Here is a 17453-nt window from a genome sequence, read left to right on the forward strand (position 1 = left end):
TGATGATGTTCAGCCTGACCACGTGTCCAGAAACGATGGCTCCGAAAGACCCACAGATTGAGATCTCAGAAACCCTGAGCCAAGGAAATCCCTCCTTCTTCCTTCCGTTGTTTATCTCCCGGGTTTTGTCACAGTGATGGAAGCGGATTAACACAGAGGATGTGTGAAGGGTGGGCTCCTCGGAAGAGGGAGCTCGTCCCTCACACATGCCTGCTGCCTGACGTCCTAGAGAGCATCCTCAATGAGCATCGGCTCCTCTAGGCCTCAGGCAGAAGCTCTTTTCTGTGACAGGAATCTCTTCCTTCCAACACCCGCGCCTAGCTCGTTCCTCCTGGCTGTCCCCTGCTCTTCCTTCAGACTTCACCCTAAGCATCTTTCTGAAGAGACTTCCTTCCACCAATGTGAGGCTCAACCTCCACTGTCACAGAACGGCCCAGCAGTTAGAGCACTTGCTGCTCTTGCAGAGGGCACAGGTTTGGGGTGGCTCACAACCACCTGTAACTCCAGCTCCAGGGCATCTGACACTCTCTTCTGGCCTTCATGGGCACCAAACACACACATGGTGTGCATACATACATGGAAGCAAATATACATAATGTTTTTTACGTTTAAAAGGAACCTGAGCTTCCTGAATACAATAAACATCCTAAGCAAACCCCACATGCTTTGAATGTATAATATTCTGGGTTATAAACTCCATGGTTCCAGAAGCCATGCCAGATAGCTAAAGGACATAACCTTGAAACACAGATGATGCACAATGATCCAGAGTTGAGCTGTTAACCATAGAGGTGACATGCACGTACAGGTCTATGTGGACTGTGCTGCATATTCAAAGTAAGGAAAAGTGGGGAGACTGTGAGCATGAGGTCTTCAGAGAGGGATTTTTGCAATGTAACGTTTTATATTGACCCCCCCTACACACACACACACACACACACACACACACACACACACACACACACATGCACGAAGCTCCTTATGTAACTGATGAAGAGGACACAGGACAGAGAGGACAGCAGTGCAGAGCAAACTGTGCTCATCTGCAGCTGGCACAGAGCTGAAAACTGAAAAAAAGTCTTTGAATCCTGGCTGTTGTCCAGTTTGGCCTGGCCCCCAGAGGGCTCATCTTCTCTGCTTACTACTTCCTGTTCCTCTTAGTGAGAATGAAGAGACAGTGGAGCGTAGGGCGGCCAAAGCTCTCCTTTGTTTACGTAGAGAGGGCAAAAGTAGATGGTTTTTCTTCAAGTGTGAGGACTAGACACAAGAGCAACCCTGCTGCTTCGAGAGAAGATACTTTCAGCATAGGTAAGAGGAAGGAGGCTGGGAGGAAGTTATACATTAGGTTTGATAGTTTGAAGAAAACTTGAAGGGGCAGGGGAGGGATAACAGAAAGAAAGGAGAGAAAGAAAGGAGAGAGAGAAAGACAGACAAAACTTTTCTCTTCAATGTATGTGTAATATTACCTGAGGACACATTTTATATAAATATAAAACTTTATATAATGTGTGCACATATAAAATATATGTAATGCTTATGTGTGTGATATGCATTATCCAGAGAGATATAAGTATGTGTGTGTGCAGTAGACAACATTAAAGCAGATACATAAACATGTTACTAATTTATGAGCCTCCAAGAAGAGTACGGATGAGTACATCTTTAAGTAGTCCTGGAATTTTGGGTCAGAAACATCATCATGAAAAACAAAGGCAAAATTTGCACTTCTAAGATTCCATACTTGTCTATCACTTCCTTTCCTTACTACAGTTCACAGGAATTCATGCTGGAAGGATGGACCCCCTTCTCCCTGGCTACCTTCCATATATGGTTCAGCTGAGGCTTCAGAGGTAGTACAAACACACACACACACACACACACACACACACACACACACACACACACACACTCACACACACACACACGCATCAAGGGAGTCAGAGGGCAGAGCAGAGACTGGCATGACTAAAGGCCATGGCTCTGGAGCTGCTTAACCAAAGCAGGATTTTGAGAATCGTTCTGAAGACCTTCATCTGCACCTAAGTTTCAGAAATGATCTACACAAGTGGCCGAAGTTTGGACCACGTAAAGCCCCACCCCCACCCCAGTCCTTTGAATTGTCAATTAGTCTGAGTCCTGCGGCATGAGGTGTAGAAGGTCCATGGGTTGATTTTCAGATGCTCTTTCTCCTCACATTTTTGAAGCTAGCACATCACTTGGTGTTTTTGCTCTCTTTGTTTTCTTTTCTGAATCCAGAAAGAGCTGTGTTCCGGTGTCTGCCAGGCAAAGTTGCTAAAGGCAGCATTCCCGGAAGCTCACTGTTCCAGATGATCCCAGACCTCACATGACCCGACCACCACATGTCTGGAAATGTTTTGTCTTTACAGGATGTGATCCCTCCTAACAGAAAACTCACTGCCAGCCCCCTGCCTCAGAAACTGCTGTTGTGAGCAACCAGCCTGAGTAAAATCAGGTAAGGCAGCTTTGTCCAGGTCACGTGCCAAAATGAGGTGGACAGCAGGTGTACCCAAGGGAGGTGTGAGCCCCACCAAACACAGGAACTTCAAGCACATGCCACACTCAGCTTAGCTGAAACATTGAGAACAGGAATGGAAGGACAGTGACTCTTTTCCGATAAGACATTGGTTGCAGGTGGTGCATTTTGTTTCATTAGCTAGTTCAGCTTATCTGGATTGGATTATGGGACAACTCTTGGGGACCATGGTGCGTGTGGGTTAGATGAAGGAAACTGATTCTCAGTATGTGCTTCAGACATGTGTAGGAATAGGATAATATGCTTTTAGACAGATATTAAGTGATGACAGGTCTATGGTAAAGACATTTGTAATGTAAAGTAGGGTTTGGTGGCACATGCCTGTAATCTCAGCTGTCAGGAAGCTGAGGTAGGAGAATCAGGAGTTTGAGGCTACATAACTTGACCATGTCTTTAAAAAAGTGTTTTTAATCCATAATGACTTAAAAATAATTACAGAGACAAAATCTATACCTACAAGGACAATCAAAACAATAATAACCATTTATTGGGCTTGGCACATATGACAGATATGTCCAGAAACCCAATAGTATGGTGGAATAGGTGTGATGGTTTCTCAACTGTCAACTTGATAAGATGTAGAATCACCTGGGATATGAGCCTATCTAGGCATGCCTGCGAAGAATTATCTTGATTAGATTGAGATAGGAAGCCCTACCCACTGTGGGTGGAACCGTCCCTGGGCTGGGATCCCAGATCATATGAGGAGAGGTGTCTTAGTCGGGGTTTCTGTTGCTGTGAAAAGACACCATGACCATGGCAACTCTTATAAAGGAAAACATTTAATGGAGGTGACTTACAGTTTGGAGGTTCAGTCCATTGTCATCATGGCAGGAAGCAAGGCAGCATGCAGGCAGACGTGGTGCTGGAGAAGAAGCTGAGAGTTCTTACACCTTGCACAGGCAATAGGAAGTGGTCTGAGACACTGGGTGTGGCTTGAGCATAGAAGACCTCAAAGCCCGCCTCCACAGTGACACACTTCCTCCAACAAGGCCACACCTACTCCAACAAAGTCACACTTCCTTCTTGGGGGCCATTTTCTTTCAACCCACCAGAAGGGGAAAGTGAACCAATCACAAGCATTCGTCTCATTCTTCCTGGCTTAGACTGTCATGTGACCAGCTGCTCCATGCTCCTGTGGCCTTAACCTCCCTGCCATGATGGACGGTGCCCAGGAACTGAGAGCTGAAGTAAAGTCTTCCTTCCTAGATTGCTTCTGTAAGGGTGTCTTATCAGAGCAACAGGAAGGTAACTGAAACCACTGGGTAGACCTCACCTGAGAATGCTCTTACTGTTGGGGAAGAGCTTGGGTTGAGAACAGGTCTTATGTAGCCCTGCTGGCCTTGAACTCAGTATGTACCTGAGGATGACCTTGAACTCCTGATCCTCCTGCCTCTACCTGCTGAGCGCTGGCCTTACAGCTGTGTACCACCATGCTCAGTTTTTACGTGGTGCTAGGCCTCGAACCCCGAGCTTTATCCGTGCTACCAACTGAGCTACATTCCCAAGCATTCCTTAAATTACCCTTAACTTTGTGTCCTAAATGGGTCTCATCAGTGTCTAACTGGTCACCCTCCACCCAGTTAGGCTGAGCCTCACTGTATTGCCTTGCCTCCCAGAGCAAACCAGTTTAGCTCACTGCTTCTTGGAGAGGAGCTTAGGCCTGGCAAGCATGACAAGATTCTCACGTGTATCTTCCCTCCCCCCTCTCCTCCCCTCCCTTCCCACCTCCACTTGTACTTTAACTCCATCTTTTCAAACTAGATGGGGCATCCAGGAAGTAGCTGCTTCCCTTTTTATTCCACAGTCGACAGGTCTCCTAGCAACCCTGGCTATTCACAGTCTGGGAGGTGGATGTGTCGAGGGAGTCTGGGAGGCAGAGGTGAGAATGTGAGGAAAGCTCTTTCCTCCCAGACCCCGAAGTACAGAATTGCTACTTCACAGTAATTAATATTACAGAAGAAGGCATTGGCTCTCCCTGCCATATCGTGTGCTCAACCCTCAGGGTAGGTAATAAATGATTTGCTAAGGAGGGCAGGGCTGTACTTCCCTGGCAGAAGCAGAGATTTCTATTTGGAAGATACTGAATGATACTGCATCTGGCTTGCCTTAGGCGCTCATGAAAAGAACAGTGAAGTTAAACGTGATTTGGGGGTGGACTTCACAAGATCAGCTAAATCAACACGCAGTTCTCAAAATATGTATTGAATTGTCCTTTGTTGATAATATAATTTTAAGGCCAGAACATATCTTAGGATCAGGTTGTTCAGGTACTATGGTTTTAAGCTGGTCAGTAGAGGCCTGGAGCTGTAAGATGGCTTACTTTGTTGCTTTCTAATAAGAGAAACTCAGAGTGAGGACTTGAATGCTGTTCCCTAAATTCAGGGCAACACTTCAAACTACCCAGTACTGCCCATATAGATGAGCCATACTGGCACACCACTCAAGGGATGAACTGCAAACAGCTTGGAGTTTTAGAGTAAAACCTGTGTTACAGACAAGTGCAGAAGCAACTGAATCATGTGTCCGTGCCCTGGGCCTCACTGGTACCACGTCTTTCCTGGCTGAGTGAAGACTCACTGCCAGTTTCAAAGGTTCAGTCCCTTATCATTACGGCAGGGAGCACGGCGGTGTGCAGGCAGACATGGTGCTGGAGGAGTAGCTGAGAATTCTACATCTTGCAGGCAACAGGAAGCTGACTTGAGACACTGGGCGGTGTCCTGAGCATAGGAAACCTCAAAGCCCAGCCCCACAGTGGCACGCTTCCTCCAACAAGTCCATATCTCCTAATAGTGCCACTCCCTATGGGATTATGGCGGCCAATTACATCCAAACTACCACAACATGAAGGTGGAAGAGAGGCTGAGGAGAGAAAGGGGACCAGCTGGTTGGGAACAAGAGACACAGCACATCCACTCAATTTCAGAGCTATTTCTGGAAAGTTCTAACAATCTGTAGAATTACAGTAAAATTCTTCATCATGAATGACAAACATCCAAGTCAAATTATCTTTGAAGAAAAAAAAAAAGGAACGGAAAAGCCTGTTTTTAGGTGGCATAACAGGGCAACACCAAGAGTGTGAGAGGTGCTGCAGGCGCCAGGGCGGAAGGGCTGGAACTGGGGCTCTGTCCCCTGCCTGGATCGTCTCTCTGGGTCTCTGCAGAGCTCTCTTAACTACCCTTTAAACAAGACTCCTCTGCTGGGCATGCTGGCACACACCTGTAATCCCAGTCCTTGGGAGATGGAGGCAGGAGGATTAGGAGTTTCAAGACTCTGGGGAGGCCTCTCATAGACCCACCTGAAATTCATACCCTCCCCTGAATCATCCCTCTGTCAGGGAGGAATGGGGGAGCTATGGCTAGCCTACACTGCCCCCGGCCCATGCCTCTGCAAGTGGCGGGGAGGGGGATGGTTACTGGCAGAGGGGTGACAGGAAGCCAGCACTGGTGAAAAGGGCAATAGCCATCACTGTCTGCTACATCTCATTTTCTAAAAGAACTGAGGTCCAGCACAACCTCCATCACCACATGCTTCTCCTCCCTCCAGCTCACATGCTCACATATGGACCATTAATAAATAAACTTAGATTAAAAACAAAAAAACGTTAGCAGCCCAGGGAATTCTGGATGAGTTAATCGGCCTGATCACACATGAGCCATATCCAGATAACCTGTAGGACCCCCGTCCCCCCAGGCCTGGAAACAGGATAAGTGTGCTACATGTAGAATCCCGAGGAGGGGGGAAGCCACTGACTAAGTCCACAGCCTTAGGAAAAGCTTTTCCCGTTTCCACTCTGTTCCTTGGTTTATCAGATGGGAGAAGTCTGCCCTAGGTCCGTAAAACCCATCTGACCCTACAATCCTACATCGAGGTGCCACAGAGAATGTCACTGCCCCCTCTAGTGGTTCAACTAAATTAGGAAAAGAACCCAGAGAGTCTGAGTTCTGCCTGGAGAGAAAACTCTCTAAAGACTCCCGCCGTTCTGGGCAGGGGAAGGCAGGTGGAAGACACCACTGCTTTATCAGCCAAAGTCCCGGAGAAGCGGGGGTGGGGGGATTCTGCTGCATGCACAAGCAGCCAGCACCCTGACCTCTATGCACCAAGACACTGTGTCCATACAGTAGGTGATAGAAATACACAGTGATAGCAACCTTTCAAAAGAGTTGTACTCAGGAGCAAAAATGTACCAGCCGCTTGCCACGATGTGAACAACTGTAGCCAGTAGAGGGTGAAAGGAAAGGAAAGATCAGTCTCACAAATGCTATTAATCAAACTTCTTTCGTTCCTGAAATGTTTATTGAGCACATACCATGGCGGACTGGAGAGCAGCACCAAAGGGGGATTATCTGTAGTTCTAGATCTCTTGGGCCTCATTGGCTACTACAGATGGTATAAATTAGGGAACGGACATTGCCATGAAGTAGAGACCTGAGGTGTTCTCTGAACTACCATAGAAACAGTGAAAGCACACCTTGACAATGTCAAGGAAACAATCCTTGAGGAAGTGATCCTTTCACTGATGTTGTGTGGGACTTTCCTGGGGAGACACAGCACAGACGTCTCTTCCCCCTGGTTAGGGAACCATTGACAGGTCAAAAGAGCGATTCTAGCAAAAGCAAAGTTGATGCGCCATGACTTCACCCGGGATTATTCTTGGGAGTTTTGGTGAATGGTTACTTAATGGCTGCATTCCTAAAAAGACTACCCAGCTGGTGACAATGCATGACAGCTGTATTCTGGAGCTCTCTGCCAACCTGCCAATGGCTGGACAGCTTGGTGCACCTCCTGCAGGCAACTCTGCCTCCTCCTCAGCAATTATTGATTGCTATCATCTCGGGGAGGGGCCCTGGAAACCTCGTAATCTTCACTCTCCAGGATTTGTGAGGTGAGCTTGCTTCCTGAGTCTCGTGGCTCCCTCCTCCCTCCAGCAGGAAATGTTTCAATATGGAGGAACTTGACAGCCGAATTACCTGAATACTGGGAGGAACCAGTTCAGTCATGGACTAGGTCAGAAACAGAGCAAAGGATATGCAAGTTATGATACTTATTTTAGGTTTTTAAAAGACGTTATATAAGACCTGGGGATGCACAGAGGAATAAGACGATATTGCCTCACAGTGATCTGTGGAGGACAAAGGAGAGGGCTTGGGGCCTATCATAGCTGTAGTCCGAGAAGGATGTGGTTGCAAATCAAGTGTAGTTATGATGTTGACGGATGTATGCAGAATATAACAGACAAAGTATGCCTTACTAGCCACCACACCTTAGGGAGTTAACCCTTTCTGGATATAGGATTGACAGCGTGTGCTCTTGTGGATAAGGCAGCCTGTGTCTAGACCAGAGCTTATTAAACTTTTAGTTCTCGCCGCAACCCCCCTTTGTCTAAAAAAAAAATGTATGCATGATCCTAGTCTGCAGATGCATAAAACGGGCATACTAACCAAACATCTACTGATAATAACTCATAAAGAGGTTCATTTGGAACTACTAAAAAGTTATCCAACTGGTCAAAATGCAGAGAATAAGTGTGGGGTGCTCAGCACCCCCAACACCTAAGGCTCAAGGAAGATTGTGGAAGAGGAGATAAAAAGACTGTAAAGACAGAGGGCCAACATGTCTGCTGTGAAATGGTGTCTTCTAGACACAGCAGGGATGCCGTCCCCATGAATCTTGATAGTACAATCACTTAAACAAGACCTGCCCTTAAACAACAGCAGTCAACATGCCATGAAGATTGAGAAAGTCCCACAAGGCCCTATGCCTAGATGAACAGCTCCAGGTAGTCAAGTCAATAGGTGTGGAAAGATGGGAAATCAGTTTTCTTTATGTCTGAACCTCCTGAGGTTTTCCAATCCTAAGTGGTCAGCCCTGAACACATATGCATAATAGCAATACTTAGTGGGCTCAGTAGGTTGTATGCATGTGCATGTGTGTGTAACATGAATAATTATAAAAAAACAAGTCATAAACATGAGAGAGAGTTGAGGTGGAGGCAGGAGGAGGTAGAGAGGCAGGGCAGAAATAATATACATACAGTACTCAGGTAATAAATTCTCAAAAACAATAAAAATAACTTCGAAACAACTCTTTGATGGACATGTAATTTTACCATTTATTAAAGATGAAGGCAAATTTGCATACTAATGAGATGAATGTAGGTTTGTTTATTTTCACCGGAAGTAGAACAAGGCTATGGACTCTCAAAGCCCTCCCCCAGGTGGACTCCTCCAGCAAGACTACATTTCCCCATAACCTTCCCAAACAGCACCACTAACTGCCAGGTGTTCAAATGCCTTCTCATTAAACCACCACATAGGGTTTCTCACTAGCCTACAACTCTTCAGGCAGGCTAGGCTGGCTGGCCAAGGGGCCTAGGGATCTGCCTATCTCTGCCTAAAAAGTTTGGTATGGTAACATGTATTATTATTATTATTATTATTGGTTTTTAGAGATAGGGTTTCTCTGCTTAGCTCTGGCTGTCCTGAAACTTTCTCTGTAGACCAGGCTGGCCTTGAACTCGAAGATCTGCCTGCCTCTGCCTCCTAAGTGCTGGGGTTAAAGGCATGCACTGTGATACCTTGCCCAAAGAGCATTTTGAAGGTATGGCTAATGAATGAATGATCTGTGACTGATGCTTCAACAAAATTGAAATAAATGAATGAATAGGTAAGACAATCAGTAAATTAATGAATGAATTGTCGATTCTTGGGACTTTCCTACTTTAGGTCTTTTAAGATCAAGAGCCTTCTAGAAAACATTACTATAGAGCTGGTGGCCCTTAGAAGGTGACCTTCTGCTCTGGAGGGACATTTAGTAATGTTTAGAGATGCATTTGGTCTTCACAACTGGCCTGAGTGCCATTAACATTTACAGAGTAACGTACCGGAAAGAAGAGCATTATTGGTGTGTGTGTGCGCGCATACACACACACACACACACACACACACACACACACACACACACACACAGAATCCCAAAAGTCATGGCTAATAATGAAATAAAATTACAATGAGTTAAAAGCATTCATTTGAAGACATTTCAGGATATATAGTGAGAGACTACAACTTCATTGAAATAGCCGTGATTCTCTTAATGAGTGTCTGAATGCATCTTAATAAATTTCAGGGGAGAAGAGTCCTAATTAGTAAAATGAACTCACATTTAGGGTGTGATTGGTAGCTATCTTTGCCTTTAAATGTCTTACACTGTGAATACGTTCATTTATTAAAACTTCTCAAAGTTCCCTTTTCCTATTTATTAGTGACTTTTGCTAAATCTCTTATCTATGGATCCATGGTCAATACTAAATACATTAAACTGAAATTTAGAAAACATTCAAAGAATTTCACTTACTAAGATATTAATGTGCATTCACCAGGACTCCATTTAGTACTGAAATATTTATTAATACATTAATGAATTATTAATTCCTTTATTTTATTCATTACTTAACATCTCAGCACTTTTGAATTTTAATTTCTTTGAAAAAAAATCCAAATAGATTTTGCCAGTTTATGGAGCTTACTATGATAACCTACAAAAAATATTGTTAATCTACAAAAAAAAATTGTTCTCCAAAGGGAAAGTACATTTCAGAGAATTTGGCTTAGCTAGGCCGCCTAAGCTCTACTAAGCCTACATATGCCAGGTAAACAGAAAGTGTATAATTAGTGCGCAAAGATGAAGTGGGACAGAAGGCACAGAACAGACAAATTAAACAGTATGCTAAAGGGTGGCAGCAACTGCTATGGTGTGGTTCAGTTAGTTACCAGCAGGAAACATTAAGATTGTTCTGATTTCAAAAAGTGAAGTGTGGATGGTTCCTCTCTGCACATAAAAGCCATATTCATTTTGTGTTATCATCATGATAGTAACTTTAAACATTAACCGTTGTTATGCTTAGAATACCTGGGCACTGATTCTTTGAGTGCCACAGCTCAGTTTTTCCCTTTCAATGTAGCAGGTACATTCATGGCTATTGTGTGCTAAGAACAAGGCTCAGTGAGAGGACCAGGAATTAAATTCTGTTCAGAACAGGATCAGTTTCACATTAAAATGAATGTCAGGGACAGGTAAAAACTATTGAAGACACAGATGAAAGCTATGTATTAAGAAAATACATAAAGCCAGGAGTGCTGGTATACACCTCATGGCTCCTGGGAAGGGGCTGAAGACAACACATATTTGAGGTCATGCTTCAAAGACCCACTTCCTCCAACTAGGCCACACCTCCCATTATTTCCACCACCACCCCCAACAGACCATTAAGTTATTAATCCATCAGTGGATTAAGCTGTGTATGGTGTCACAGAGCCCTCAGGACCCAATCACCTCCCAAAGGCCAACCTCTGGAAACTGCTGTGTTGGCGACATTTAAGATACAAATCATAGCAACTACTGAAAACACAGTGTTGTGATTTAAGCTTAAACTCCTGAGCCAGTAATAGATTACATCTGGGATGCCCTACCGCTCCCATGTTGAAAGCCTGGCCCCCAGTTGAAAGTAGCACCTGAAGGTAGTGGAAACTGTAAGAAATGGGACCTGAATATAGGGAGTAGGACGTGACATGGGGTGGGACTTGGAAGGCTGTGATTTGTCCCTTGGCATTGTACCCCAACCTCCCCCCCCCCCCCCCCCCCCGCCCCCGTCACTCCTCTCGCTGCTCCCACCATGTGGGTGCCGGGGATTCAGTTCAGGTCGTCAGTTGGAAGCATCTCTACTCACCAAGTCATCTCACCAGCACCTGGATTTTTTTTTTCAATTAACTCTTGCCTGAAATGTTTAAGGTGTTGGTTGCTTTTATGAAGAAAACTGTATTCCACATTGACCTCAAACTCAATATGTAGCCGAGGATGGCCTTGAACTTCTCTGATCCTCTTGGCTCCAACTCCAGAGTGCTGAGATGATAGGCATGTTCTGTTTTGTTTTGGTTTTTCGAGACAGGGTTTCTCTGTGTAGCTCTGGCTGTCATAAAACTTGATTTGTAGACTAGGCTGGCCTGGAACTCAGAGATTCACCTGCCTCTGCCTCCCAGGGTGCTGGGATTAAAGGGATGTGCCACCACCTCCTGGAGACAGGTATGTTCTAACCATGCCGGCTTTATGCGATTCCAAGGGTTGAGCTCAGGGTTTCATACATTCTAGGAAAGCACTGAACCAACTAGACTACAGCCTCAGGCCTGAAAAACAGCTAAGATTAAGAGTATTCTCTGCAGAGAAACCCTGTCTTGAAATACCTCCCCCCCCCAAAAAAAAAGAGTATTCTCTGTCTCACTGTCCCCCACCCCCAGTGTGTGTGTGTGTGTGTGTGTGTGTGTGTGTGTGTGTGTGTGTGTGTGTGTGTGTGTGTGTGCTGGGAATGAATCATGTGGTTAGTCATAAGGTCCTGATGCCTAGTGGCTTGGTTTGGTTTTTTTTTTTTTTGTTGTTTTTTTTTTTTGGTTTTTCGAGACAGGGTTTCTCTGTGTAGTTTTGCGCCTTTCCTGGGACTCACTTGGTAGTCCAGGCTGGCCTCGAACTCACAGAGATCCGCCTGGCTCTGCCTCCCGAGTGCTGGGATTAAAGGCGTGCGCCACCACCGCCCGGCTTTGGTTTGGTTTTAATGGGTAAAATGAATGAACTTCACAGAAGCAAACAGGTCATCACCCCTGCCCTTGAGAACATCACCATCTAGTGGAGAGACAGAAATACAGACAAACCTAAAAGAGAAGTTGTTACATTTTGAAAGACTCATAGATTTTAAAGCTATAAAGAGCCAAACTGACTCATTTTGCCTGGGGAATCAGGCTTTTCAAAAGGTGATAATATTTGAGCCCACTTTTGAAAGATTTATAGATATTTTGAGTGGAAAAAAAAAAACAAAGACCTAACAGATGGTCAGAAATTACTTCAGAAAGTTCCCGCTCCTGTGCTGGTCTGCAAATTTGATGGTTTAAATCTGCCAGGGGCATGTTCGGTTTGGGCACAAGAAAGATGGGAGAATGAGGCCGGGAATGTAGTAGTTCGGTAGTCGGTAGTCAAAGGTTTTAAATGCAAAGTCGCTTTGCGCTGGTGTCTCCTGGCAGGACAGTTGTCATTGACTCCGTCCATCGGAAAGAGACTGAGTCAAGAAAGACAAAATCACCTGCTTGCTGGGTGTCCGCCAGTGTAAGGAGAAATTAGGAGGCCGCGGTGGGGACTCCTGGAAGAACACATTGAGGGCAACATCCTCAGCTTTAGGATCAACTGAACTGTGAAAGTCTTAGCAAGGAGGAATAGAAGTAAAATTCCACACCAATGTTGATCACGTGCAGATCGGAGAGCCCAAGGCAGAGTACAGTACCACCCGCCCCCGACCTGCAAAATCTGGTCCCGTCCTGCAGTCAAGATGTGAAAAGTGGCTTTAATGAAGAAAGTGGGAAAAAATATAAAAGGAGACACTTCTCACAAGCTGAACAATCTTAATTAGTCCTGGATTTCTGGAGGAAATGAGGCCACCATTCTGGGCTCGCCCCGCCCACAGCATCACACTTGACATTCTAGAAATAGCTGCTTCTCCGTTCACCAACACAAGTTGCTGCTGTCCCTCTGGCTTTAGGTCATGATGTGCCCTCTGTCCCCTTCTGTCTCATAAGCCACCTAAGATCAGCTTAAAAGACTAAGCTCATTTTTTTTAAGCTGACAAAAATTTCCTGCCCTGCTAGGTGACCTTGTTTTTTATTATTTTATTTTATTTTTGTTAGTTTATTTTGTTTTGCTTTGACAGGATTTTGCTGTAATTTAGCCCTGGATAGCTTGGAACTCGCTCTGTAGACCAGGCTAGCCCAGAACTCACAGAGGTCCGCTTGACTCTGCCCAATGAATGCAGGGGTTAAGGGTGTGCACCACCATGCCCAGCTTTTTTAAAACAATGTTTCTAAATATTTATTTTATTTTAATTATGTGTGTTTGTGTGGGGGTATGTCCATGTGAGTTTGGGTGCCCAGAAAATACCCTAAATAGCCAAAGCAATTTTGAGCAAAAAGAATAATACTGAAGAGATTGCTATTCCTGACTGTTGCAGGAATCCTAATTGGTCTTATAAAAACCCGGAGCCAGATATCAGGGTGACAGTGGAAAGATCAGAGAAGCAGAGCAAGCCACAGCCATCACCTCTTACCTCACCAACTCCTCAGCCTGAAAGAACCTGAGTTCCTGTCTCCTCCTGCCTTATATTCCTTTCATTGCCCAGCCATATCACTTCCTGTCTTAACCTTCCTCGTGGTGGGATCAAAGGTGTGTGATCCCAAGTGCTGGAATAAAAGGTGTGTGCCTCCACTGCCTGGCTCTGTTTCTCTTTTAGACTGGAGTAATCTCATGTAGCCCAGTGTGGCCTTGAACTCACAGAAATCCAGACGGATCTCTGCCTCTGCCTCCTGAGTGCTAGGATTAAAGGTGTGTGCCACCACTGCCTGACCTCTAATCTAATCTAGTGGTTTCTTCTGTCCTCTCATCCTCAGGGAAATTTTATTTGTTCAAAATATCATCACACCTGACTTCAAGATTATTAGAGAGCTAAAGTAATCAAATTAGCGTGGAACTGGCACAGATGTGTAGACCAATAGAATTAAATAGAAGACCAAAGCATGAGTATCCATAATTATAGCTGTCCGATCGATATTTGACAGAGTCAAAAAACATGCTGAACAAAAGACAGCATCTTCAACAAATGGTGCTTGGGAAATGGATGCCCACCCTCAGAAGAATGAAATTAGACCCGTATCTATCACCCTGAACAAAAATTAGATCCAAGTGGATCGGATCAAAGGCCTCAATCTGAAACCTGAAACCCTAAAACTACTAGAAGAAAACATGGGCAGTACCTACAGGACATATGTGTAGGGAGGACTTCCTGAACGGGATTCCACTTGCCAAGGAATTAAGGCCAACAATTGATAACTGGGATCTCATAAAACTAAAAAGTTTCTTTACAGCCAAGGAAACAACCAAGTGAGGAAGAACCCCACAGAATGGGAGAGAGTACTTGCCAGATACACATCTGACAGAGGATTGATATCTAGAATATACACAGAATTTAAAAAAAAAAAAAAAAGGTCTAGGAAGCAAATAACCCAATTGAAAAATGGCTTAAGAAGATCTAAATAGAGTTCTCCATAGAAGAAATAAAAAGCGAAGAAATACCTCAGAAAGTGTTCATCATCCCTAGCAGGTAGGGAGGTGTAAATTAAAACAACTGTGATATTTTCTCTCACCCCAGTCAGAATGGCTAAGATCTATAAAACAACAGGCTACAAATGCCGGTGAATCTGTGAAGAAAGAAGAACTTTCATTTGATGTTTCAGGAATGCAAGTTGGTGCAGCCTCTGTGGAAATCAGTATGGAGCATCCTCACAAAACTAAACGCTGAATCTATCACATGACCCAGCTATACCATTCCTTAGCATATGCCCAAATGACTGGGCATCCTAGTCCACAGATACTCGCTCAGCAACGTTCACTGCTGCCCTGTTCACAATAGCCAGGGAATGGCAACAACCTAAATGTTCTTCCACAGATAATGAGAATGTGGCACAAATACATGTGTCATGCTCAGCTGAGCCTTCACCCACAAACCACAATGCAATTTTTTTTTGTTGGGTTTTTGTTTTGTTTTGGTTTGGTTTTTTTGGGACTTGAAGTAGTCCCCATGTTCAAGTACAACCCCTTCCTGAATTTTCTCCTTCTTCTATCTTGCTCTTTATTTCTCATTGTGAAAATTGTTAGTTAGAACAATTCATCCAGCTACCAAACACTGAGAAAATTCTTTTAATTCACAGAATCTTTTATAGATCTAGTTTGGTCCAGCCAAAAATAAGGAAACAAGAAATACTTGGCTACCTGGTACTTGTTTTCATGTTCCAATGAAACCAAATTACTTAAAACATTGAAAACGTCCAAGTAATTCACCCCACCTTTTCTGAATTATACTAGAGAACCAGAGAATATTCATGTAATAAAATTCTTTTGTTTAGCTGAGATTTATGGAAAAAAATTCTCTTTATTTAGGTCCTATCATGTCAAGATTAGATTCAGTCACGGCAACAGGAAATTCCAAATAATAGAGGCTGAAACATGTGGAGATCTATTTTGTCACCTGTAAGAAATCCAGATGTGGTCATCCAAGCATGGGACGACAGCTCTGCCATACAGGAGAGATTCAATTTCTTGTATTAATGATTCACCCTGGTTCAAGCTGCTTCACGTTGTTTAAATTATCTTTCATCCATGCTCCTGTGAGCAGCTCACTGGGACACACACACACACACACACACACACACACACACACTGGAAGAGGGACTACTTGGGAAAAGGAAGGTGATCAGCTGAGGTGGGAAGGAAATAAGAGAGGGTAATGGGGATCCGTATGATCAAAATACATTATACACACACGTGTTAAAACTCTTCCTTAGTGTAATACATTATTATATATAATTAATATATTCTAACAGACACATGAAAGGAGGCTGAAGTTGTAGCTGGTGTCAGATTCTAGGTCGGAAGCAGGAAAGGTAAAGGAGAGACCAGCTTTCCTGAGCTGTTTCTTCTGGAGACCCCTGCCAGCTTCCTGGAGGAGACCCCTGCCAGCTTCCTGGAGACCCCTGCCAGCTTCCTGGAGACCCCTGCCAGCTTCCTGGAGACCTCTACCAGCAGCCTAACAGCTCTGGGCTCCATCTCATTGGCCAGAACTTAGTCACATGGCTGCACACAATCAACGGAAGTTGGGAAATGGGTTTGTTTTCAAATGTAGGACCATACTTACCTCGGTAATATAAAGTTTATCTTGATTAAAAGTAAAGTTAAAAATAAGGAGCTGGGGTGAATGGGTGGGTACTAATCATCCATCCCACAAATGTCAGCTCTTGTTGCTTGGGAAGTCCCAAATGCACTGGTGTAAAAAAAGGATAGGACCTAATACACCTAAAAAAAATTAAGTTTTTTTTTAATTTTATTTTATGTGTATGGATGTTTTGCCTACATGCGTATCACCTTATGTACAATATCCACAGAGACCAGAAGAGGGCATCAGAACTTCTAGAACTGGAGGTACAGATTGTTGTGAGTCACCAAGTGGGTGCTGGGAATAGAACTGAGGTCCTTTGCAAGAGCAACTAGTGCTCTTATCTGCTGAACTATCTTTCCAGCAATTTTTGTTTTATTTTTACGCGTGTGTGTGTGTGTGTGTGTGTGTGTGTGTGTGTATGTTAATTGTGCGTGTGCATATAACAGTGCCTGAGGAGACCAGAAGAGGACCTCAGATCCCCTGGAACTGCATTATATGGAGAGGTGAGCTGCCCCAGCACACAGAAGAGAAACAGATTATATATAATTTGTATTTTAAGGTTCTGGATAGGTGGGAATCAAATTGATATTACCACCCCACCACCACCTCTTTTCCACTATTCTATAAAACAAGCCTAGCAAGCTCTTCATCCAAGACACCCAAGTATTCTAGTTTGCTTTCTGCTACTGTGACAAACTTGGGGACAACTTGTGACAACTTGGGGAGGAAAGGGCTTATTTCATTTTACAGATTGTCGTCTGGTGTTTTATATCTGTGGCACAGCAGCTGCACCTGATCCTATCGCTGCCTCACATGCTGCTGCTGCCTCCTCCTTGCTGCGGAGACTGCAGCCGGTGGGGGGGGGGGGGGGGGGGGGGGGGGGGGGGGGGGGGCGGCTTCATGTCTGCCACCTCCATATAGGGAGGCAAATGTTGTTTTAACTAAGCATCTTTCTATTTTACCAATAAAGACTCAGGAGCCATCCCTCAGACGCTGGGGTGAAAACCTACTAGCTCAGAGAGGTAGAGAAAGCAGCCGGATGAACTTCCTCCACTGCCATCATCTTAGAAAAAGACTTTTCTGATCCGGTCTGAAACAAAC

At 44.5% G+C, this 17453-nt stretch overlaps 1 long non-coding RNA gene across 2 annotated transcripts; it reads left to right on the forward strand.

Moving 5' to 3' along the window:
- Positions 1-1142: 1142 nt before the first annotated feature.
- Positions 1143-17154, forward strand: LOC128110116 (uncharacterized). 2 transcript variants are annotated; one of them, XR_008218047.1, is made up of 3 exons: positions 1143-1308; positions 2388-2473; positions 13596-17154. It is a non-coding gene; the product is annotated as an uncharacterized LOC128110116 (long non-coding RNA). The 2 variants fall into 2 exon arrangements; XR_008218048.1 differs by having other exon boundaries at positions 14032-17154.
- The last annotated feature ends 299 nt before the right edge of the window (positions 17155-17453 follow it).

This window comes from Peromyscus californicus, unplaced genomic scaffold (genome assembly GCF_007827085.1).
Source record: "Peromyscus californicus insignis strain IS unplaced genomic scaffold, ASM782708v3 Scaffold_14__1_contigs__length_90479793_seg_2, whole genome shotgun sequence".
NCBI classification, from domain to species: Eukaryota; Metazoa; Chordata; class Mammalia; order Rodentia; family Cricetidae; genus Peromyscus; species Peromyscus californicus.